General features: G+C 38.0%; 1 protein-coding gene across 1 annotated transcript in view; it reads left to right on the forward strand.

Annotated features, from left to right (window-relative positions):
• The window catches only part of CEP128 (centrosomal protein 128), a 466,954-nt gene that overhangs the window by 128,972 nt on the left and 311,635 nt on the right, over positions 1-26,347 (forward strand). The gene's annotated exons all lie outside the window — the stretch shown is intronic.

Consider the following 26,347-nt stretch of genomic DNA (forward strand, 5'->3'; position numbering starts at 1 on the left):
CTTCTCTCAAGGGACCACAGTTATTTGTGGTGGGTGTGGGGAGGGGGCAAGGGTGAAACTGGCAAAAGGCACAGCAATAAGGTATTACTGATATTTTTTCTTTGGAAACAGAAAAGTTTTCAAATCTCTAGCTGTTTTGCGTGAGGTAGAGGTGTGATGCTTCCATCGATGTAGAGTTGTGTATCAGTCATGAATGATGAGTGAAGTGTAACTAGGCAACTCCCGAGTCCTACTTGCCTTTGTGGTGCTAGATAAAAGTAATTATCCAAACCTATTAAAAAATCAAAGGAAAGAACTCAATAAAAGAAAATGGCTTAATTCCCATTTTAATTATGTAAATTAGATCCATGCAAACATGGAAGACACATTTGGAACTAGATATATATATCTTTCTCTGTATCTGTTGTTGTTAGTGAAGTTGTGTTCTAATTGTAATGAGTAGTCACATTTGAAGAATTTCCTAAGTTTTAATGACAGGTAGAAAATTGGTGTGAAAAGTATCTTTATAAAATCCAAAGGAAATATTTAATGTTACTGCAGTCTTAAGTTTCTCTTTCATCTTGTCAGTGCATCAGTACAAAATATATTTTAGATTTGTTTCAGGTTCATGTTTAAAGGTAATGAAACAGTGACATTTTCTTTACAAAGCCTCTGCATCTTTATTTCTTTATTAATTTTTTAATAGGAATATAGTTGACTTAGAATACTATATTAGTTTTAGCTGTACAGCATAGTGATTTTTATGTCTTTATAGATGATGTACCATGCCATGTTAATTGTAGTATTATTGACTATTCTCTCTGTGCTGTATATTATATCCCTGTGACTTTTAAATTCAACTTAATTTAATTTTTTTGGCTTAAAATTTTATATTTTATTGAGGTAACATTGGACTATATAAGTTTCATGTGTACCACATTATATTTCTCCTCCTTTCCACTACTTGTGTTCACCACCAAAAATTTAGTTTCCTTTCATCAGCATACATTTGATCCCGTTACCCATTTTTGCCTCCAACCCCGACTCTGTCCCTTCCCTTGTGATAACCATTAGTCTGTTTTCTGTATCTATGGGTTTGTTTTTATGACTTGTCTTGTAACATTTCACTCACTTTTTAAGTGGTTCATTCATTGCCTTTACTATGTATTTTCCTTTCCTAGGAAAGGAAAATTTTCCTTTCCTAGTAAAGTACATTTTTCCTTTCATTCATTTTCCCTATCTTTATAGGGCCTTTCCTTTTCCACTTAAAGAAGTTCCTTTAACATGTCTTGGAAGGCTGGTTTACTGTTGTTAAACTCTTTTTAGTTTTTGCTTGTCTGGGAAACTTTCTCTCCTTCAGTTCTAAATAACTTTGCCATGTGAGTATCACCAGTTGTAGATATTTTTTCCTTTCATCACTTTAAATAAAATATACTATGCCATTCCCTGTAGACCTGCAAAGTCTCTGCTGAGAAATAGGTGATAGCCTCTGGGGCTTCCCTTGGATGACACTCCAGTTTTTCTTTTTCTTTTTGACTGCCTTTAAAATTCTCTCTTTAACTTTTCCTGTTTTAATTATGCTAGGTCTTGGCATAGATCTCTTTCATTTTGTTTGGGATTTTCTTTGTTTCTGGATCTGGATATGTGTTTCTTACTACAGGTTAAATTTTCAACCATGGTTTCACCAAATTCATTTTTGCCTCTTTCTTTTTCCTCTCCTTCTGGGACCTCTAAAATTTGAATTTTATTGTGCTTGATGTTATCTTAGAGGTCTTTTAAACTTAAGCCTCATTTAAAAATTGTTTTTCTTCTTGCTGTTCTGATTGAGTTATTTCAACCATTCCCTAACCTGCAGTTGATTCCCTACAATATGTATGTAATTTCAGTTATTATATTAATCGGGCTACCCTGGTGGCTCTGATGGTAATCTGTCTGTAGTGTGGGAGACCCTAGTTCTATCCCTGGGCTGGGAAGATCCCATGGAGAAGGGAATGGCAACCCGCTCCAGTATTTTTGCCTGGAGAATTCCATCAACGGGGTGCCTGATGAGCCATAGTCCATGGGGTTGCAGAGTCAGACATAATTGAGCAATTAACACACACATATGAAACTAGAACACTTTCTAACACCATACACAAAAATAAACTCAAAATGAATTAAAGATCTAAATGTAAGACCAGAAACTATAAAACTCCTAGAGGAGAACATAGGCAAAACACTCTCCGACATAAATCACAGCAGGATCTTCTATGACCCACTTCCCAGAATATTGGAGATAAAAGCAAAAATAAACAAATGGGACCTAATTAAACTTAAAAGCTTCTGCACAACAAAGGAAACTATAAGCAAGGTGAAAAGACAGCCTTCAGAATGGGAGACAATAAATGGCAAATGAAGCAACTGACAAACAACTAATCTCAAAAATATACAAGTAACTCCTGCAGCTCAATTCCAGAAAAATAAACAACCCAATCAAAAAATGGGCCAAAGAACTAAATAGACATTTCTCCAAAGAAGACATATGGATGGCTAACAAACACATGAAAAGATGCTCAACATCACTCATTATCAGAGAAATGCAAATCAAAACCACAATGAGGTACCATTTCATGCCAGTCAGAATGGCTGCGATCCAAAAGTCTACAAGCAGTAAATGCTGGAGAGGGTGTGGAGAAAAGGAAACCCTCTTACACTGTTGGTGGGAATGTAAACTAGTACAGCCACTATAGAGAACAGTGTGGAGATTCCTTAGAAAACTGGAAATAGAGCAATCCCACTGCTGGGCATACACACCGAGGAAACCAGAATTGAAAGAGACACGTGTACCCCAATGTTCATCGCGACACTGTTTATAATAGCCAGGACATGGAAGCAACCTAGATGTCCATCAGCAGATGAATGGATAAGAAAGCTGTGGTACATATACACAATGGAGTATTACTCAGCCATTAGGAAGAATACATTTGAATCAGTTCTAATGAGGTGGATGAAACTGGAGCCTATTATACAGAGTGAAGTAAGCCAGAAAGAAAAACACCAATACAGTATACTAACACATATATATGGAATTTAGAAAGATGGTTTAACAATAACTCTGTATGCGAGACAGCAAAAGAGACACAGATGTATAGAACAGTCTTTTGGACTCTATGGGAGAGGGAGAGGGTGGGATGATTTGGGAGAATGGCATTGAAACGTGTATAATATCATATATGAAATGAATTGCCAGTCCAGATTCGATGCATGATACTAGATGCTTGGGGCTGGTGTGCTGGGACGACCCAGAGGGATGGTATGGGGAGAGAGAAGGGAGGGGGGTTCAGGATAGGGAAGACGTGTATACCTGGGGCGGATTCATGTTGATGTATGGTAAAGTAATTAACCTCCAATTAAAATAAATTTATATAAAAAAATACACATAATATTCTTCACCTCTGATGCCTTCTTTTTTTATATTTTCTAATACTTTGTTGAGGTTCTGTTTTCTTCCCTTATTCTGCTAAGTTCAGTGAGCATTTTTATGATGATTGCTTTAAACTCTGTACCAGGTAAATTACTTACTGTCATTTTATTAGATTTTTGTTTTTCCTGGAGTTTCATTTTGTTCTTTTGTTTGAAACACAATCCGCTGTCTTCTTATTTTGCTTGACTTTCTGTGTTTGTCTCCATGCATTAGGAGAAACGGTTACTTCCCTGTGTCTTGAAGGTGTGTCCTTGCGTAGGAGCGTCTTTAGACAGACTGTGTGCACTGGCTTTGATGGAAGGGCTGAAGCTGAAGTGACCATGGACTTCTGGTGTGTGCTGGAGATAGTGCCCCACTGAAGTTGGAACCTGGTGTGGGGTTCAGGCTTCTCCTAGGATGTGTGAAGGGCTACCACTTCGGCACGGGGGCTGGAGCCAGAGGGGTTGGCATTGGAGCCCAGCATGATCCCAGGCTTCTCCTGGGGTGTGCCAGGGCTTGCTGCCTTGGAGGCACTGAAGTGGGAGCTGGTGTGGCCTAGGTGGGTGCCGGGCACCCTTGCTGGGATGGCAGGCGTGCGGGCTCCTGTCATTCGCTGCTCCCCTGCTGGGCCCGGGAGTGCCTGAGTCTGTGTGCGTAGTCTCTCAGTGCAGGGTTTCACTTGCCTGCAGCCCTCTGGCTCTCCTGATGGTAAGCCCTGCCTGTTTTCAGAACCAGGTAAGGGGATTTGTCTTCCAGGTGCCATTCTCCAGGGTTGGGGTGCTTGAAGTTGGGACTGAACCCCTTGCTCCTTAGGGAGGACCTCTGAATTTGTGATCTCTCCTCCTCCTTTTGGGTCACCTGCTGGGAGTGTAGGTCCTGATTCAATTACTTCTCTTTCCCTTATACTCATCTTGGTATTTTTCTTCTTCTTCTTCTTCTTTATACTGCTCATTGCAGAGGAGCTGTGCTGCTATGCAAATTCTCATTGCTTATTGCAGGCCATTCTCGCAGGTAGTTCTGTAAGTAGTTGTAGTTTTTGTGTGTCCTTGGGAAGAGGTGAACTCAGTGTCTTCCCACTCTGTCATCTTGATCTCAACTTCCCCTCTACATGTTTAATAAATTCTCATTGGAAATATTCTCAGGGCAGCTGTAACTGTAGGACATTTAAATTTTTTATGGAAATTATCTAGCTCTATTCTGCTCTCATAAGTGGTAAAATATGATTATTTTGTCAAAAGTAAGTATTAAAAAAAAAACAAAACTATGCTACTGATGCCAAAGCTAGAAAGATCCCTTTGCTGAGTTGTTTATTTTTTTTTTTTATTTTTTTTCTTTCTTTTTTTAAATTTATTTTTTTATTTATTTTTATTTATTTTTATTTTTTAAATTTTAAAATCTTTAATTCTTACATGCATTCCCAAACATGAACCCCCCTCCTACCTCCCTCCCCATAACATCTCTCTGGGTCATCCCCATGCACCAGCCCCAAGCATGCTGTATCCTGCATCAGACATAGACTGGCGATTCAATTCTTACATGATAGTATACATGTTAGAATGTCATTCTCCCAAATCATCCCACCCTCTCCCTCTCCCTCTGAGTCCAAAAGTCCATTATACACATCTGTGTCTCTTTCCCTGTCTTGCATACAGGGTCGTCATTGCCATCTTCCTAAATTCCATATATATGTGTTAGTATACTGTATTGGTGTTTTTCTTTCTGGCTTACTTCACTCTGTATAATCGGCTCCAGTTTCATCCATCTCATCAGAACTGATTCAAATGAATTCTTTTTCACGGCTGAGTAATACTCCATTGTGTATATGTACCACAGCTTTCTTATCCATTCATCTGCTGATGGACATCTAGGTTGTTTCCATGTCCTGACTGTTATAAAGAGTGCTGCGATGAACATTGGGGTACATGTGTTGGTCTGTCCTCTCTCCCTTCTTCCTCTCCTCCCATCCTTCTCATTGTTTCTTTTTATTTGCCATTTATGGAAAAATTGAAAAAACTTCAAGTATGTAGACATTAAAAAAATTACTTATAATTTATAAATTACATTTGCTTTCCATTTGTCCTAAAATGATAGTTCTTTTACATTTTCACCTGTTTTAGGGAAAGAGTTGGAGTTCTCTTTGGTTAGCTTGGATTGGTTGTATAGATTTGGATGTGAGATTCAGCTGGAAAGAAAGATTGAATATTTATTCACATATGAAATAGTTGATGACCATCTATTACATGCCAAGCACTGTTCTAGTTACTGGTCACATAGCAGTGAACAAAAATCCCTCATATTTCTGTATTTCTATGAAGATGATTTCCTAAAATTCGCATAGAGGATTCTTTGAGTTTGTTGCAAGTATAGTTTAAATTCCTTTTGTAATATGGAAGATTTTTGTGATTTTCATTGAAAAGGATATCACAAAAAGGCATCATTCATCCTGGAAGAAATTGCCATTAGCCAGTTATTATTTCCCCTGATTTTTCTCATTTTTAACAGTAAAATAATTAAATTTGCACAGTTGTTTCAGATTTAATGACATTTCTGTTTATGGCTTGTTTAGTTTTTACCTTGTGGAGGTCCTTTGAATGTCTTTATCCCCAGGCTATTCTCAAAGTGACATCCTGTGTGGACTTTGTGAGAGACATATATCCATCATGGATCGCTCAATTTAATCTCTAAATTGGAAATTTTATTGAAATTTAATCATAAATCATTTAACCTCTGCTTTACTTTTGGTAGTATGGGATTTACTTTCTATACATTCTATAAAAAAATTGAAATTAATCTCCTTCAGTTGCTTTTTAGAGATCAAATATAAGTAAGTAAAGATGCATAAAACAAGATTATTGATCAGATGCAGAGCATTTGTTTAGTAGCATTTCTTTTGGTTTGTTTATTAATGTTTTTCTCTTTAATCTTGATCTAATGCCTCTCCTACAGAAGCTTGTACAGTCTTGTCATTTCATTTTTTCTTTATCTTTTTTCATTTCATTTTTTGTCTTTGTTCCAGTTTTTCCCTGTTTCTATAAATGTCCTCTTTTCATGGAAATTCTGAAGCTTTCCCTCCTTGAAGCTTTCTTGTATTATATCCATGACAAGTGATAATCCTTCCCTCTGAACCATCCTCTCACCTCCATTATTAAGGACCTTACAGCACGTTTTTCACAGTCTTATAAAAGTAATCTGGGTATATTTCTTTAAAATTTCAAAGCAGGTTGAAATAAAGGTGAAAGGAGGCTGTAGAAGAAAGCAGTCCTGTCACCAGGACAAATCTGACCTTGATGTCCCTACCATTTTTCAACATCTCATTGTCACATCTGGAAATTTGCATTTTCTCTGTCCTAGAATTAATGTGACCCAGGAGGCTGATTCATATTAATAATAAAGCTTGCAAGAGAACAGTATATGAAAGAGACCCAGTTTATTGACATATCCGTGAGAGTCCTACATGGATATTTATACTCTATTCTCCCATGCAGGACACCAGTCTTCCAATTTTCTGTACCTAGATTTTAGAAAGCTGAATTAGTAACCAAAAAATTGCTTGGTGGACAGGAATGACAGAGTAATGTTGTCTAAAGAAAGACTAATTTGTTCATGGCTGTGGTAAGGCTCTCCAACCCTCCACCTCTCTTTAACAGCATTCTTGTATTCAGAGATCCTGTTTACTCTGGCAGATTCTGTCTTTATTCCTGAAGTGTGTTCAACTGATTTCTTTTGTCTTTCTAACAATCTTCTCCTCTGCTTCTACTCTGATGCTTATCCTCCTGTTTACATTTTCTTTTGATATACTGCTGTGTACAGATTTTGCTCAGGGTCATTTACCAGTATGCATTGATGTTATAATTCAAACGGTGGCTTTCTGGGAGCCACTTATGAATTAAAGACTTCGATCCCTTTTCAAATCATAAACGAGTATAGGGTAAGAATCAGGTCTTACCTCATTATCCTTTTATGTCTCCCTTTCAACAGTGTCTTGCTTATTTTTGCAGATCAGTTCAGTTCAGTCACTCAGTCATGTCCGACTCTTTGCAACCTCATGGACGGCAACACACCAGGCTTCCCTGTCCAACATTGAGGAGCTTTCACTCCCTCAGTCTCCTCTCTCCTTCCAGGCTCCAGAGGCTCCTCAGCATCCAGCTGCCTTCAGGACAACTTTCATGCGGTTTTAATTATTGTCACCTTATAATGTGCTTTAGTATCTAAACAGGCTAGTCACCCTTTTCACTCTTTGTTTTAAGAATTTTCTTTTCCTATACTATTATATTTCATATGAATGTGAAATACTAATTTTTAACATATTGTTATTAAAGTATGTTTTCAGTTCAGTCAGGCAGTTGTGACCGACTCTTTGCGACCCCATGAACCACAGCACACCAGGCCTCCCTGTCCATCACCAACTCCTGGAGTCCACCCAAACCCATGTCCATTGAGTTGGTGATGCCATCCAGCCATCTCATCCTCTGTCGTCCCCTTCTCCTCCTGCCCTCAATCTTTCCCAGCATCAGGGTCTTTTCCAATGAGTCAGCTCTTCACATCAGTTGGCCAAAGTATTGGAGTTTCAGCTTCAACATCAGTCCTTCCAATGAACACCCAGGACTGATCTCCTTTAGGATGGACTGATTGGATCTCCTTGCAGTCCAAGGGACTCTCAAGAGTCTTCTCCAACACCACAGCTCAAAAGCATCAATTCTCTGGTGCTCAGCTTTCTTTAAAGTCCAACTCTCATGTCCATACAAGACTATTGGAAAAACCATAGCTTTGACTAGATGGACCTTTGTTGGCAAAGTAATGTCTCTGCTTTTTAATATCCTGTCTAGGGTGGTCATAACTTTTCTTCCAAGGAGCAAGCATCTTTTAATTTCATGGCCTTAGTCACCATCTGCAGTGATTTTGGAGCCCCCCCCTCAAAATAAAATCTCTCACTGTTTCCACTGTTTCCCATCTATTTGCTATGAAGTCATGGGACCAGATGCCATGATCTTCATTTTCTGAATGTTGAGCTTTAAGCCAGCTTTTTCACTCTCCTCTTCCACTTTCATCAAGAGGCTTGTTAGTTCTTCTTCACTTTCTGCCATAAGGGTGGTATCATCTGCATATGTGAGGTTATTGATACTTCTCCTGGCAGTCTTGATTCTAGCTTGTGCTTCATCCAGCCCAGCATTTCTCATGACGTACTCTGCATAAAAGTTAAATAAGCAGGATGACAATGTAGAACCTTGATGTACTCCTTTCCTGATTTGGAACCAGTCTGTTGTTTCATGGCCAGTTCTGACTGTTGTTTCTTGAGATGTGCTTTAAGAATTTTCCACAGTTTATTGTGATCCACATAGTCAAGCCTTTGACATAGTTAATAAAGCAGAAGTAGATGTTTTTTTCTGGAATTCTCTTGCTTTTTCAGTGATACAGCAGATGTTGGCAAGTTGATCTCTGGTTCCTCTACCTTTTCTAAATCCAGCTTGAGCATCTGGAACGTATTGCCGAAGCCTGGCTTGTAGAATTTTGAGCGTTACTTTGCTAGTATGTGAGATGAGTGCAATTGTGTGGTACTTTGAACATTCTTTGACAGTGCCTTTCTTTGGGATTGGAATGAAAACTAACCTTTTCCAGTCCTGTGGGCACTGCTGAGTTTTCTAAATTTGCTGGCATATTGAGTGGAACACTTTCACAGCATCATCCTCTAGGATTTGAAATAGCTCAACTGGAATTCCATCACCTCCACTAGGCTTCGTTCGTAATGATGCTTCCTAAGGCCTACTTTACCATTTAGGCACTTAGTTAATATTTGTTGACTGAAAGAATACTTTGTAGAAAAATTTTATGGTTATTTTTCAAAGCTGGTATTTGTTGTCTAGTAATTCCTTAAAAGCACATTCATTTTGAAAGAGTTGTCAGTATTCAAGGGGACCTTTGCTCTTTCTCACTAATTGCATTAGGTTTTGTTGGTCCAGAACATATATTTTAAGTAGTTCTACACTGGGGAAAAACAATTGAGAATAGCTTATGAAAAACCCAAATGAAAGCTACATTTGAGTTTGCATAATTTACCTTTCAAATTCCACCTAAGATCTTAAATCTCTGCATGCATAGAAAATACTAAGTGGGATATTTCTCTTCTTCTAAACTTGAGTTGAACTCATTAACCTTGATAGGCTATTTGTATTCATAAGAATTCCAAGCATCCTTGATCAATGATTCCTCCTGATTTAATCTCAGCCTCCATCTTCTATCAACTTACTCTTCTTGAAAAAAAAAATTTGACTTTTAAATTCAAGGAAGAACTTCAAAGAAAAAAAAGGGCTCTGTACATAATTTAGATTAAGTTTTGAAAGTGATAATTGAGTGACAACTGGCATGATTAGTCATTAGCTGAAACTTGAGACTATAATGCCAGTATTTGGTTTTAAAAAGAGAGAAGATAGTGGAAAATAAATGATAATCAGTAACAACTTTTTTATGATTAGTACAGTAGAAACAGAAGGAAGATTGTTCCTTTTGTGCATGCTTTTGAGTAAAGTCTTTTGATCCTTGCATTTTTTATATAAAGTTGGTGACTTTGCTCTGCAGTAATGCCCACTTCAATACTACTTTTAAATTCTTTTTAGAGACCTATGGTCTTAGACATCTTAATACCCCTGTCTGCAATTTCCTATTATACTTCTTTTTTTCTTTAATCTCAATAATTTCTTCCTTATCCAAATGCCTGTTGTAAAATAAGGTATTACCTGAGCAGTAAGTAATTTTTAATATCCAAGTTAGATTTTAAAGAAAAATATTGGCAACAAAACTTATAGATGAGAGGGTAAAATCATAAAATCTGGTAGAGATGAAGTCTGCCTGTATTGTTAATCAGACAACTCTCACATTAGGACAGTTGTTAAGACCATAGATGCACCGTATCCCAAGTTCTTAAAAAAGATGATTATTGACAGAGTTATGTTACAAGTAAAAACTCTAAGGCTAAATCAACCTTTACAGTTCCTGCAAGATTTAGCTTAAGTCTGAGATTTCATCTGCATGAAAATATAGAAATTTTAGGAGCTGAAAGACAGTTTTTCTGTTTTCTGTAACTCTCAGTTGCAATGAGTATTTCCACAAAGCCAGAAAGTAGAAGTGAACTGAATATTTTAATTTTTTTTAAACTAGCATTCATATTTACTATAATTATCATTTGAATTGGCTTTCCAGGTGGCTCAGTGGATAAAGAATCTGCCTGCAATGCAGGAGATGTGGGTTCAATCCCTGGGTCAGGAAGGTTCCCTGGAGGAGGACATGGCAACCCACTCCAGTATTCTTGCCTGGAGAATTCCTTGACAGAGGAGCCTGGTGGGTTGCAGGCCATAGGATTGCCAAGAGCTGGACACAACTGAAGAGACTGAATGCTTGCATGTACACATACACACATACACACACACACGTGTGCACACACACTCACACACACACATCATTTGAATGTGGTAAATAAAGAAGAAATTTAGGAATGAAAATGTCCATTTTCAAGTTCTTAGTTTTCTGAAATCATGATCTTCTACATCATGTTTTACATATAAATTGAATATGTAGGCCTTTGCGATTCTTTGTAGGTGGTGTGTGTGTGTGTGTGTGCACCTGTGTGTATGTGCATGCATTCACGGGGTGGTGGTGAGAGAGAAAGAAACTTACATGCCTCACAAAATAATGATGTGTTGAAAACATATGTTAGCTTAATGTAGATTTAATATTTAAATTATAACATGTATACTGTCATGTAAGAATTGAATCGCCAGTCCATGTCTGACATAGGGTGCAGCTTGCTTGGGGCTGGTGCATGGGGATGACCCAGAGAGATGTTGTGGGGAGGGAGGTGGGAGGGGGGTTCATGTTTGGGAACGCATGTAAGAATTAAAGATTTTAAAATTTAAAAAAAAAATAAAAAATTAAAATAAAAATAAAAAAAAAAGAAAGAAAAAAAAATAAAGCAATTATAATTTATCGGGAATAACTGTTGAAGTACTTGCTTTAGAAAAGTGGGTGATATGAGACAAATGAGGTAATATCTTTACATCTCAGTAATTGATGGTTCATTTTTCGACTATGACAAATGCCACTAGAAGGGGGCAGTGCAGACTTTACAGTAAGCAAATTTACAATGTGCATTATTCCTGTAGTCCTTATAGTTACCTTATCATGGGAGTGATTTTAATTTGATACCATATCATTTTAGGTGGAAAATTAAATCACTTTTTAGATGCTTATTTTCAGGTAAATTTCTACAAATGGAAATGAAATTGTACTGAGCCTCAAACCATGAAAAGTCAACAAATTCATTATACTCTTGGAAATGTTCAAATAGTGTAAATTATCTTTGTAGGAAGATTAAAATAAATTATTCATATGCACTAAGGAAACTTTCTTTTAGTTTTAATAATTTTACATGATTAACATAAAGGTTAATGTTCACGAGTTTATTCAAATGTATTAAATACATCTAGTTTCTAGTATTTCACTTGGGTGAAATATTTGTTTATATTATGTAGTTTTTATATTTGGGGGGATCCCATAATGATAAAATGTTGTGTGGATCACAATAAACTGTGGAAAATTCTGAAAGAGATGGAAATACCAGAGCACCTTACCTGCCTCTTAAGAAACCTATATGCGGGTCAGGAAGCAACAGTTAGAACTGGACATGGAACAACAGACTGATTCCAAATAGGAAAAGGAGTACGTCAAGGCTGTGTATTGTCACCTGCTTATTCAACTTATATGCAGAGTACATCATGAGAAATGCTGGGCTGGAAGAAGCACAAGCTGGAATCCAGATTGCTGGGAGAAATATCAATAACCTCAGTTATGCAGATGACACCACCCTTATGGCAGAACGTGAAGAGGAACTAAAAAGCTTCTTAATGAAAGTGAAAGAGGAGAGTGAAAAAGTTGGCTTAAAGCTCAACATTCAGAAAATGAAGATCATGGCATCCGGTCCCATCACTTCATGGGAAATAGATGGGGAAACAGTGGGAACAGTGTCAGACTTTATTTCTTTGGGCTCCAAAATCACTGCAGATGGTGACTGCAGCCATGAAATGACAGGGAGTTGGAGAGGACATAACCATTTCTTCTATGTGGGAATAAAGATTTATATTGTCGAAAAAATGAAAAGAAATGATAAGGTGCTTACTCCTTGGAAGGAAAGTTATGACCAACCTAGATAGTATATTCAAAACCAGGGACATTACTTTGCCAACAAAGGTCCGTCTAGTCAAGGCTATGGTTTTTCCAGTGGTCATGTATGGATTTGAGAGTTGGACTCTGAAGAAAGCTGAGCACCGAAGAATTGATTCTTTTGAACTGTGTTGTTGGAGAAGACTCTTGAAAATCCCTTGGACTGCAAGGAGATCCAACCAGTCCATTCTAAAGGAGATCAGTCCTGGGTGTTCTTTGGAAGGAATGATGCTAAAGCTGATACTCTAGTACGCTGGCCACCTCATGTGAAGAGGTGACTTATTGGAAAAGACTCTGATGCTGGGAGGGATTGGGGGCAGGAAGAGAAGGGGACGACAGAGGATCAGATGGCTGGATGGCATCACGGACTCGATGGACGTGAGTTTGAGTGAACTCCGGGAGTTGGTGATGGACAGGGAGGCCTGGCGTGCTGAGATTCATGGGGTCGCAAAGAGTTGGACACGACTGAGCGACTAAGCTGAACTGAACTGAAAAAAGATTATAAATTAGGCAAACTTTTGTAGTTTTGATTGAAAAACAGTTCTGCCTTTGGTAATGGTATTAACTTTCTGTGGAAAATATTCTTTTGAGAAAAACTGTAAAAGCTGAGGATGATATATGTTTAAAAATTTTGTTTGAGGTGGCAGAAAGTTATCTGGGCACAAGGACAAGAAGGAGCAAGTAAGTATTCTCTTAAGGAGTGGAATGCAGAGTAATGGGCCTGACATCTTCTGAATCACAAATTGAGCAGAGCTTTAGACATAGCTTAGGCACACCGAAGAGGAAGAGCCTGGTAAACATCTTGTACTTTGAATTGGGATACCCAAAAGGCTTAACACCAGGGCTCTGGGTGAACTGAAAATATACCAACAGTCAAAAAAACTGTAACATAAGTTTGAATCAGCTTTGGTTTTATCTGTTCCTATCCTAACTGCCCATTTACACAAAAGTACAATTGACTCTTGAATAACATGAGTTTGAATTGCATGGGTCCACTTATATATGGATATTTTTCAGTATTAAGTATTTTGGTACTACATGCTCTGTAGCTGGTTGACTCCATGGTGAGGAACTATGGATATGGAGGGACAGCTATAAGTTATACTTGAATTAAGCCCCTGTGGTGTTCAGGGGTCAACTGTAAATCTTTTGCGGAAGAACATATGATCATCCAGAGCCCACATTATTTCAATAATTTGTCATACAATATCTAGCCTTTGATGAAAAGTTACAGGCAAATCAGGAAACAAAATCATACTATTCAGTAAGAGAAAAAAAATAGAAACAGGCATATAGACTATTCAGATGTTATAGATGTTAGAAGCCAGCTTTAATCAATGGTAATTAATATGTTAAGAAATTAGGTTTTATGATATTTAATTCTAGGAGAGAATAGGACACAATGAAAAAAATCATTGGAAATCTGAGAATTGAAATATAACTAAATTAAGAGCTGGATGGGTAGATAAGAGTTTAACAGAAGATTATGCACACTTTTTCCTTATTACTCTAAAGAGTTTTATGAGACCTCCATCCATTTGTATGCTTAGGATACGTATTAACGGTATGTGGTTTGGTTTTTGGTTTTGTGTGTTTTTTTTTTTAATCTATTTTCTAATTGGCAAGGAGAAAAACAACTTATGCAATCTTTTGTTCAGTAAATTTTGATGAAGGGCCTGTTAGGTATTGGGTCTGGTGCTAGGATCTCTTGTCCACAAATGAAATCAACATTGCCCTCAGTAAAGGCACAGTCATTGAACTCACATTTTGTACTGAAATGTCAGTTTGCTAGAAGAACCAGGCCTCTTCAGCATGGATGGGCAGAATCACCGTGAGGCTTAGAATGGGGCACAGGGGTGTGCGCTTGGTGCCTTGAACCTTTGGAAGTGGTCATGAGACTCCTCCATCCCTAGTGCACCAGATGGCTCCTGCTCTCCAAGGACCGAACAATAAGTGTCAATGCAAACAATCATGGAAAGACAAAGCAGCAGAAAGCTCTTCAAACAGAAAATGGCATTTGGTGATCAAAAATCTGAAGCAATGGTTTCATAGTTTTACAGGTTTAGTATATTCATTCTTATGTCACATTCTTCATTTATACTTTTTTATCCCTTCTAGGTTACAAGAAACTGAGATATTCTCAAGAAAGTGTTTAATGTAAGGGAGGCAAGAAATTATTTTGATAATTGCCCTGCTGGACTTCATGCAGAAAACAAATTTCATATATGTAACTGCACTGTGTCATTATTGAGACTCTTTATTCCCAGACTGAAAAACTTGAGTCAACTCTAGATGGTTGTCTTGAGTTTAGTATTAATTTCTTGGTCCAGTCATCTATGACTATGGTGGCGGAGTCACAGGGTTTCTAGTTGTACTGTTTTGCATATATGTGTATTAGAATTGCTATTAAGCATCAATTTTATTAAATTTTATGTAATAAGCATCAATTTTATTGATGCTATTAAAAATCAATATTAAACATCAATTACTATTAATCATCAAAGAATGAAAGCCTTCCTTTTTGTGTTTCTTGTAAGACTGGCCTACCAGCAACAAATTCTCTTAGTTTTTGTTTGAGAATGTCTTTAACCTCATTTTAAAAAGAATTTTGCTGAAGGTAGGGTTTCAGTTGACTTTTTATTTTTGGCTGCACCGTGCAGCTTGGGGATCTTAGTTCCCCAAGCAGAGATCAAACATGGGCCCTGGCAGTGAAAGTGGCAAGTTCTAAGCATTGGACAGTCAGGAAATTCCCTGGCTATCTTGCAGCACTATGAATATGTCATCTCATTGACTGCTGTTTTGCATTGTTTGTCATGAGAAGTCAGCTGTTAATCTTTTGGCGTTCCCTCTTACATGATGGAGAAGGAAATGGCAACCCACTCTAGTGTTCTTGCCTGGAGAATCCCAGGGACGGGGGAGCCTGGTGGGCTGTCGACTCTGGGGTCGCACAGAGTTGGACACGACTGAAGCGACTTAGCAGCAGCAGCATACATGATGAGTAATATTTCTCTTATTTCTTTTAAGATTTTCTCATTTTGTTTGTCTTTCAGCATTTTACTATATATTTAGATATGGATCTGTTTGTATTTATTCTATTTGGGGTTCCTCATGCTTTTGGAAATACAGATCAATGCTTTTCTTTAAATTTCAAGCTTTCAGCCATTATTTCTTCTTGTACTTTTCCTTTCCTTTCTTTCCCTCCTTTTTCCTTTAGGTATTTTTGTTATATATATTTTGGTATTCCACATTTCTCTCAGGTTTTATCCATTTTTATTCTTTTTATCCCCCTCACATTTCATATTCTATTGATTTATCTTAAGTTGTTAGATCCTTTCTTCTGCCAACTCAAATCTACTATTGAGCCTTTCAAGTGAGTTTTTCATTTTACTTATTGTGCTCTACATTTCTAGAATTTCTACTTGTAAAATAATTTCTATCTTTTTTAGTGATTTTCTTTATTTCATGAGATATTTTCTTCATATACTTCTTCTCCCCACTCCCACCCCCCCCCACCCCATTATCTCCTTTAGTTCTTGGAACACATTTCTAACAGTTGATTTTAAATCTTTGTTGATTAAGTTCAACATCTGACCCTTTGAGAGACATTTTTTATTGTCTACAGTTTTGCTTTATGCAGGTTGCACCTTCCTATTTTTTTTTTGAACCTTATAATTTTTATTGAAATAAGACCTTTAAGAAAATACATTGTGTTAATTCTGGGTATTAATTAATTCAACACTTTCTTGGGTTTGTTCTTGTGTGCTTTTTTATTAGTTTAGTGAAATGGCTGGAATAGTTTAGTGAAACCTATTTTCACTGCAGTGTGAAGCCAATGATTCGTTTGTCAGAGGATATGTGCGCAGTGTCTGTGACCACCAAGCATGATTATTGTTTTCACTGGGAGTCTTTAATTGTCTGATTCTCTGCTCCTCCCACTAAACTCTGCCTAGGGTGGCTTTGTTATCTCTCTTAGCTTTTAGGCTCTCTGCTAATTGCTAGCAGATTTTTTTTTTTTTTGTACAGTGTCCTTTGGTAAAAATTGCTCTGCAGTTGATTCAGTTTAAGTTGGGGTTTTTTGCAGGGTCAGGTGTGGGTACCAACCAGTTTTTGGGGTATTCTCTGATCCCAAGAGTGCTCTCTCCATAGCTCTCTTATTACCTGAGTCTGTCTGTTAAACTTCTATATGATCTGTTGTCTTGTTCCTACTAGTATTATTGAAACTACCAGCCTCTTAAATGCTCACCCTCAAGATGGCCATTGTTTCTGACATCATCCTTAGAAATAGATTTTCTTATCCCCTGTTGCAAACAACAGAACAGAACTGTTGAGCTCTCTGGTCATATGACCTTTCTCCTCAGTAGAACCTCTGCATCACTGCATTGGAGCTGAATTCAGGGACTATAATTTGCTTCCCTTTGGAGTGATGCTCCAGCTCGTCAAGTATGGTGTTGGGTTCAGATGGTAGTAGTCTCTGATCTGAATTTGCCCCTTTGGTTATGGGCCCTTTACTGTATTGTGTGAACTTGGACAGGGACAGTATAGACCTACCTTTTGCCATACAAGTGGGAACTGCTTGGGGAAAAGGAGACTTCATTTGGCCATATCTTCTTGGGTTAGCACTTCTGATCTAGATTCCTGCTCCTCTGTGAGTGAATCTGTAGCCTTAGACTGGGAGCTGGGCATGGGGAAAGTTCTGTCTTCTTAGCTATCCTTGCCTGGAGTGTTGCTTCAATCACATTGAGCTGGGGAATGGTATATTGAATACTATTAATATATTAAATAGATTGTGGCTTAGGTGCCATGGCCTCTAATTATTCTTACCAAGATATAATTGATTTTCTTAGTTTAGTGTTTCTCCATTTGCCCTGTGCCATTAGGACAATTTCTAGATGCTTTAAATGTTTCTTATTTCTTAAAACAATTTTTACCGGTTAACTGATGGTTTTGTTGAGAATGGGGTCTGAAGACCATCCCCATGGAAAAGAAATGCAAAAAAGCAAAATGACTGTCTAAGGAGCCCTTACAAATAGTGGTAAAAAGAAGAGAAGCAAAAAGCAAAGGAGAAAAGGAAAGATATTCCCATTTGAATGCATAGTTCCAAATAATAGCAAGGAGAGATAAGAATGCCTTCCTCAGTAATCAATGCGAAGAAATAGAGGAAAATAACAGAATGGGAAAGACCAGAGATCTCTTCAAGAAAATTAGAGATACCAAGGGAACACTTCATGCAAAGATGGGCTCGATAAAGGACAGAAATGGTCTGGACCTAACAGAAGCAGAAGATATTAAGAAGAGGTGGTAAGAATACACAGAAGAACTATACAAAAAAGATCTTCATGACCCAGATAATCACGATGGTATGATCACTCACCTAGAGCCAGACATCCTGGAATGTGAAGTCAAGTGGGCTTTAGAAAGCATCGCTGCAAAAAAAGCTAGTGGAGGTGATGGAATTCCAGTTGAGCTCTTTCAAATCCTGAAAGATGATGCTGTGAAAGTGCTACAGTCAGTATGCCAGCAAATTTGGAAACTCAGCAGTGGCCACAGAACTGGAAAAGGTCAGTTTTCATTCCAATCCCAAAGAAACGCAATGCCAAAGAATGTTCTAACTACCACACAATTGCACTCATGTCACATGCTAGTAAAGTAATGCTCAAAATTCTCCAAGCCAGGCTTCAGCAATACGTGAACCGTGAACTTCCAGATGTTCGAGCTGGTTTTAGGAAAGGCAGAGGAACCAGAGATCAAATTGCCAATATCCACGGGATCATGGAAAAAGGAAGAGAGTTCTAGAAAAACATCTATTTCTGCTTTATTGACTATGCCAAAGCCTTTGACTGTGTGGATCACAATCAACTGTGGAAAATTCTGAAAGAGATGGAAATACCAGACCACCTGACCTGCCTCTTGAAAATCCTATATACAGGTCAGGAAGCAAGAGTTAGAACTGGACATGGAACAACAGACTGGTTCCACATAGGAAAAGGAGTACGTCAAGGCTATATATTGTCACCCTGCTCATTTAACTTATATGGAGAGTACATCACGAGAAACGCTGGGCTGGAAGAAACACAAGCTGGAATCAAGATTGCCGGGAGAAATATCAATAACCTCAGATATGCAGATGACAGCACCCTTATGGCAGAAAGTGAAGAGGAACTAAAAAGCCTCCTGATGAAAGTAAAAGAGGAGAGTGAAAAAGATGGCTTAAAGCTCAACATTCAGAAAACGAAGATCATGGCATCTGATCCCATCACTTCATGGGAAGTAGATGGGGAAACAGTGGAAACAGTGTCAGACTTTATTTTTTTGGGCTCCAAAATCAGTGCAGATGGTGACTGCAGCCATGAAATGAAAAGCCCCTTACTCCTTGGCAGGAAAGTTATGACCAACCTAGATAGCATATTAAAGAGCAGACATATTACTTTGTCAACAAAGGTCCGTCTAGTCAAGGCTATGGTTTTTCCAGTGGTCATGTATGGATGTGAGAGTTGGACTGTGAAGAAAGCTGAGTGCCGAAGAATTGATGGTTTTGAACTGTGGTGTTGGAGAAGACTCTTGAGAGTCCCTTGGACTTCAAGGAGATCCAGCCAGTCCATCCTAAAGGAGATCACTCCCGGCTGTTCATTGGAAGGACTGATGCTGAGGCTGAAACTCCAATACTTTGGCCACCTGATGCGAAGAGCTGACTCATTGGAAAAGACTCTGATGCTGGGAGGGATTGGGGGCAGGAGGAGAAGGGGACGACAGAGGATGAGATGGCTGGATGGCATCACCGACTCAGTGCAGGTGAGTTTGGGTGAACTCCGGGAGTTGGTGATGGACAGGGAGGCCTGGTGTGCTGCAATTCATGGGGTTGCAAAGAGTTGGACATGACTGAGCGACTGAACTGAACTGAACCTCCTTAGATTGCAATTTGGAAAGTCTTACTTCTTGATAGAAATTGTGCCCACTCCAAGTTACAGAGAGGCAAAAGGATGGAAACTATGGAAATGCTTATGAAAGATCATGGGTCATAGTGAAGTTCTAATATATATGTTCAGTTCAGTTCAGTTGCTCAGTCGTGTCCGACTCTTTGCAACCCCGTGACCTGCAGCACACCAGACCTCCCTGTCCATCACCAACTCCTGGAGTCCACCCAAACCCATGTCCATTGAATCGGTGATGCCATCCAACCATGTATGTAATTGGAGTCTTAAAAGGAGAACAGGGACAGAAGCAATATTTGAAAAGACATCAGTTCATATAATTAAGAAGTGCTAAGAATTCCAAGCGGGGCAAATACAATGAAGATCACAACTAAACTTGTCATAGTAAAATTAGTAAAACCAAAGTAAAAGAGAAAGCCTCAAATACAGCTAGCGGGGAAAGAAGACATATTACCATAAATGATCAAAATGAAAACCAGAAGAATAGGAAGATGTCTTCAAAGTACTGAAATAAAATAATTGCCAGTCTAGGTCCATACCCAATGAAAATATTCTTCAGAAGTGAAGGTGAAGTAAAGATATTTCTTCAAAACAAGAACTGATGAATTCCATTTTGGTAGACCTAATATGTTAAAGGTAATTTTTTGAAGGAGAAAGAACAAAAATGCAGCAAAGATTTTACCCCAATAAATGGGGTAAAATTTTCAGAAAAGTCTAAATGAATATTGGCTAATAACCAGTCATTGTAATTTCTTATTTAAGTGATTTAGAAAATTAAAATTACACGAATAATATTGTTTTATTTGGGAATTATATATTAAGGTGAAGTGTTTTAAAATTTCTTGATTCTAAGATGAAGGAAGTTATAAAATTACTAATCTACTTTAAGAAGTGAAGGATACATATAGTAAGCTCTACGATAACCACTAAAAGATGAGTCATGTATATATAGTTAATACAGGGAAAGAAAGTGAAAACAATTTTTAAAAATTAATTACTTTTAAAAGCAAGCATAAAAAATCTTTACAATATTGGATAAAGAAAGATTTCTTATGAGGACACCAAAAGCATAAATTATAAATGACAAAAGCATATAAATTTGATTTTGACAGTTCAAAATTTCTGCTTCACACTAAGTAACATTAGGAAAATGAAAGAAATAAGTCACACTGAAAGGAAGTATTTACAGGACATATATCCAGCATATTGTAAATAAATGACTAACATTAACAAGTGATGTATTTCAATTAAGATGAAAAGTCACATGTCAAAAGAAATGAACTGTGAGGAGACCTTTAAAGCTGAACCAAAAACAAACAAAAAAATCCAATGAATCATTTTCAGTCACATTGCTCCCACAAAACATATTGTCCTAAGTATTTATTTTTATTGAGATCAAAAAATATTTTTTGCACTCTTGGTAAAATTTATGCAGCTTATTTTAAAAATTAGAAAAGAAAATATATGTCACCAACATTAGAAACAAGAAAAGTCCTATGCCTATAGATTAAAAGAGAAGGAAAATTAGAAAGAATATCAAGTGGTTGCCCTAGATTAGCCCTTTTAGTAGCAATGGAAATGTTTTATGTTTGCACTCTCCAGTACAGGTTAGCCATATGTACCTGTTGGGCACATGAAATGAGGTTAATGTGACTAAATTTTTAAAAATTTTAATTTTTAATTTCACTGAATTCTAATTTAAATATTGGTGGAAATTAACATGTGGCAATGTGATTCTTTGTAGTTGTTCAGTGGCTGAGTCGGGTCTATTTGCGACCCCATGGACTGCAGGATACCAGGCTTCCATGTCCTTCAGAATCTCTGAGAGTTTGCTCAAATTCATGTCCTTTGAGTCTGTGATGTAATAATCATCTCATCCTCTGTCACTCCCTTCTCCTTTTGCCTTCAGTCTTTCCCAGCATCAGGGTCTTTTCCAACGAGCCAGCTTTTTGAATCAGGTGGCCAAAGTATTGGAGCTTCAGCATCTGTCCTTCCAATGAATATTCAGGGTTTGTTTCTTTTAGGATTGACTGGTTTGATATCCTTGCAGTCCAAGGGACTCTCAAGAGTCTTCTTTAGCACCATAATTCAAAAGCATCAATTTTGTGGCACTCAGCCTTCTTTATGGTCCAGCTCTCACATCTGTACATGACTACTGGAAAAGCCATAGCCTTGAGTATGTGGACGTTTGTCAGCAAAGTGATGGCTTTACTTTTTAATATGTTGTCTAAGTTTTTTATTGCAGAAGGGCATGGCAACCCACTCTCGTATTCTTTCCTGAAGAAGCCTGTGGACAGAGGCACCTGGTGGGCTACAGTCCATGGGGTTGCAAAGAGTTGGACACGGCTAAAGTGACACAGCACAGTACTGTTTTTTATATCTTTCCTTCCAAGGAGCAAGTATCTTTTAATTTCATAGCTCTAGTCCCCATATGCAGTGATTTTGGAACCCAAGAAAATAAAGTCTGTCACTGTTTCTACTTTTTCCCCTTCTGTTTACCATGAAGTGATAGGACTAGATGCTATGATCTTCATTTTTTGAATGTTGAGTTTAAGTGAACTTTTTCACTCTCCTTTTTCACCTTCATCAAGAGGCTCTTTAGTTCCTCTTCACTTTGAGCCGTTAGAGTGGTATCATCTGCATATCTGAGGTTTGTATTTCTACCAGGAATCTTGATTCCAGCTTATGATTCATCCAACCCAGAATTTCACATGAATTTCTGCATTGCAGTTAAATAAACAGGGTGAACATATACGCCTTGTTGTACTCCTTTCCCAATTTTGAACCAGTCAGTTATTCTATGTAAGGTTCTAATTGTTTCTTGACTCACATACAGTTTTCTCAGAAGACAGATAAGGTGATCTGGTTTCTCCTTCAGTTTTAAGAATTTTCCACAGTTTGTTGTGATCCATACAGTCAAAGGCTTTTGAGTAGTCAGTGAAGCAGAAGTAGATATTCTTCTGAAATTCCCATGCTTTCTCTATGATCCAATGTGATTTAACATGTGATTAGATGTTGTGGGGGTTCCCCTGATAGCTCAGTTAGTAAAGAATCCACCTGCAATGCAGGAGACCCCGCCCAGTTCAATTCCTGGATTGGGAAGATCCCCTGGAGAAGGGATAGGCTACCCACTCCAGTATTCTTGGGCTTCCCTTGTGGCTCAGCTGGTAAAGAATCCGCCTGCAATGTGGGAGACCTGGGTTCAATCCCTGGGTTGGGAAGGTCCCCTGGAGAAGGGAATGGCTATCCACTCCAGTGTTCTGGCCTGGAGAATTCCACAGACTGTATAGTCTACAGACTCACAGAGTCGGACACGACTGAGTGACTTTCAGTTTCACTAGAAGGTGTGAAATTGGGTTCAGAGTCCCATCTTGAATTCTCATTGATACAGTAATCACACTGATTTTACTTTGATTGCCTGAATATGGTCTGGCTGTATGAGGGAAAGATTGTGGTTTGGGACTTTACTGAGGGGCTGATAATAGAAACATCCCTCAGAGCCATTCTTCTCTATGTCTCCTGTAGTTCAAAAGGCGATTATTATTATTTTTCCTTTTTCGTGCTAAAATACACATAACAGAAAACTTTTCATCTTACCTGTTTTTCAGTGTGCAGTTTAGTGGCACTAAAGACTTTCAGGTTGTGCAACCATCTCAATCCCCACCCCCACTGAAACTCTACACCCATTAAACAGTTACTCCCCATTTCCCCTCCCCCCCAACTCTGATAATGACCATTATACTTTCTAGGATTACGACCTCATGTAAGTGTAGTCACATGGCATTTGTCTTTTTGTGACTATTTCACATAACATAATGTCCTCAAGTTTCTTCCGTGCTGTAGCATATTGAAGAATGTCCTTCCTTTCTAAGTTTGAATAATATTCATTTTATGTTTATATATTGCTTATCCACACATGAGTTGAGTAATTGGCTTGCTTTGACATTTGGGTTATAAATAATGTCCATGGGTGCCCAAGCATCTCTTCAAAACCTGCTTCCAGTTTGGGATACATACCCAGGGGAGAAATTGCTGGATCATATGTTAATTCTGTGTTTAATCTTTGAGGAACCACTGCCCTGTTCACTGTGGCAACTATACCATCTTATATTCACACCAACAGTGCACAGTCTTTCAGTTTCTCTGATGTTTGTTTTCTGTTTTAAATAGTAGCCATCTGAATGGGTGTGAGGTGGTGTCTCAAGGGATGGTTAGTTTAAAACAATATTTACTTTATTTAAAGAAATTAGGCTTCTTTTATCTTGTTTAGCTTTCCTTACCTTCTCTTTTCTCCTCTTGTCTAAAATAGAATTGATTTCTCCCAATTGCACAAGGTTATTGTTTTGTATAAGATAATGCATCTGATCTGTTCCAAATAAACTGGAACGCTCTATAATGATGTAGAGCAATAAAATTAAGTGTTATATTTACTTTCTCTTCACTGTAAGTCATGTAATGTTGGGAATACTATTTCTTTAGCTGAAATATGTGCTTTATCTTCATCCTCTCAGCTGCCACATCAGTATTGGTAAGTCACAGGTGAATGTCTTTCTCTGATACCTGCTCTGGCCTGTTGTATTTCATAGCAAGTGTGTAGTCTCAGGTTGCTTCACCTCCAATAAGAGCTGTCCCAAATACCAATCTGCTTAAAGTCAAATGGTTTTATCCTATCTGTATTCAAATCTTCTTTTCCCAAACTGCATACTTTAAAACACCAGAATTGTAGAGTTAAATTATCAGTCCAATAGAGTATGAAAAAAATTAAGAAAACACAAATATACTTTGAGATGTGTGTTCCAGGGTCAGAATTCCTCTAGTGTGTGTTTCTGGGGCCTAGATGTTAATTATATGTCCCCTTGTATTTTAGGTTCAACACTGAAGAAATGTATATTTAAAACGTTCCATGTAGTGAACATCACAGCTAATGAAACAGAAGTTAATATTTTATTTCTTCACAAAGCGAGGGATGTGTTTAATTAATTGAACATTATTTTCAGTACTTTGCTTAAGCTTAGTATCATGTTTCATTAAAAAGTACAAGGAAACTGTACTTGTATGAAGCAGATATGTTCTCATAGGATTTGTGGAGAAATAATTGTTTTTAATCACTGAGAAAGACTGAGGAACCTGTTATTTGGAATTAATGTCCTTTGTGTGTCTCTGCTTCACTGGATGAAAAGAATCTGATAATAGTATATGTGGTCAAAATTAGTATGATAGAAAAGACAGAAGGTTGTACTTTTAAAGGATGACTATTTGTGACATGGTTATGACAGTGGCCCCTAATATTTTATGTCACTGATCCCTCATTGAGAATTCAAATCAGTTTTTAAAGATTATTCGTATGTGTTTTGCTTGAATTAAAAAAACAATGACTCAGTACATTCTACTTTTAACCTATCATGATTTTAGAAAAAGTTTTAAATTTTATGATCCCAGTGAGTGATGGCCTAATTTAGCTGCATGTAAGTGTATTTTGGGGCTACCACACTTGTTTTGATTGATTTGAGTTCTTTTATTCCAAGAGAGTTGCCTTATGTCTTCGGACTGTGGAGAATTGATTACTTGTCCTCTCAGTATCAGTTCATAAAACACCTAAATTATCCTGAAATGAATGAGTTCATCAAGACATGCAAGAGTATATCAAACTAATTTCCCAATAGAGGTGAATGGGGCATGGCTTAATTGAGAGTCTGAGGAATTCAGGTGAAATCCTATTAAATCTATTCTTTTGTTTACTCAGTAAAGGCAAAACTTTGTAATATCAGTTAGAGTTTAGTGTGGGAAATAGAACTGCCTTAGGTATTTTATACAATAGTTGTCTATGGTATTGACAGATGTGGGCCTGCCTCGGCTTCTGGGAAAGGATGGGTAGCACAAAGGGGGAGATTCACTGCAGAACAGAATACATTTAAAATCTTTTGTGACCTTGCCCAGGTGGCACTAGGGGTAAAGAATCCACCTGCCAATGCAGGAGATGTAAGAGACATGGGTTCAATCCCTGGGTTGGAAAGATCCCCTGGAGGAGGAAATGGCACCCCACTGAAGTATTCTTGCTGGGAGAATCCCTTGGACAGAAGAGCCTGTTGGGCTACAGTCCATGTGATTGCAAAGAGTTGGCCACTGCTGAGCCTCTGAACACACATAGCAAAAACCCACATTAGCAAGTATATGGTCCCTGCCTCTCTTCCATATTCTAAGTCTCTCTGTGTTGCATCTAATTTGCCCTGGAACCGAGCACAAGGGAGTACTGAGCGTTTGGTTTTTTAACCTCCGTGGAATTAGAGGAGTTTATTAGAAAGCAGTGCTAGGGCCTGGCTGCTATTGGGTCATACCCAATAATGCAGTAATCAGGTTTTTCTTTTAGGTGAGAAACATGACTTTCACTTCTCTTCTTTCATAGCCTTTGAGCCTAGCCTTGTGTGACTCAGTGAACGCAGGTTAAGTTCTTGTTAGACCTAATAACACATTTACAAATATATAATCTTATATTCAAACTGTAATTTCTCTGCAGGGCTTTTTTTTTTTTTTAACTTCCTGTCCATTTTAGTTTAGTTTTGTTGTTCAACCCATAGCTGTGTCTGACTCTTTGTGGCCCCGTGGACTGCAGCACACTAGGCTTCACTAACCTTCACTATCTCTCGGAGTTTGTTCAAACTCATGTCTGTTGAGTCGGTGATGCCATCCAACCATCTCACCCTCTGTCATTCTTTTCTCCTCCCGTCTTCAATCTTTCCCAGCATCAGGGTCTTTCCCGATGAGTTGTCTCTTTGCATCAGGTGGCCAA

Source organism: Capra hircus, chromosome 10 (genome assembly GCF_001704415.2).
Source record: "Capra hircus breed San Clemente chromosome 10, ASM170441v1, whole genome shotgun sequence".
In the NCBI taxonomy this organism is placed as follows: domain Eukaryota; kingdom Metazoa; phylum Chordata; class Mammalia; order Artiodactyla; family Bovidae; genus Capra; species Capra hircus.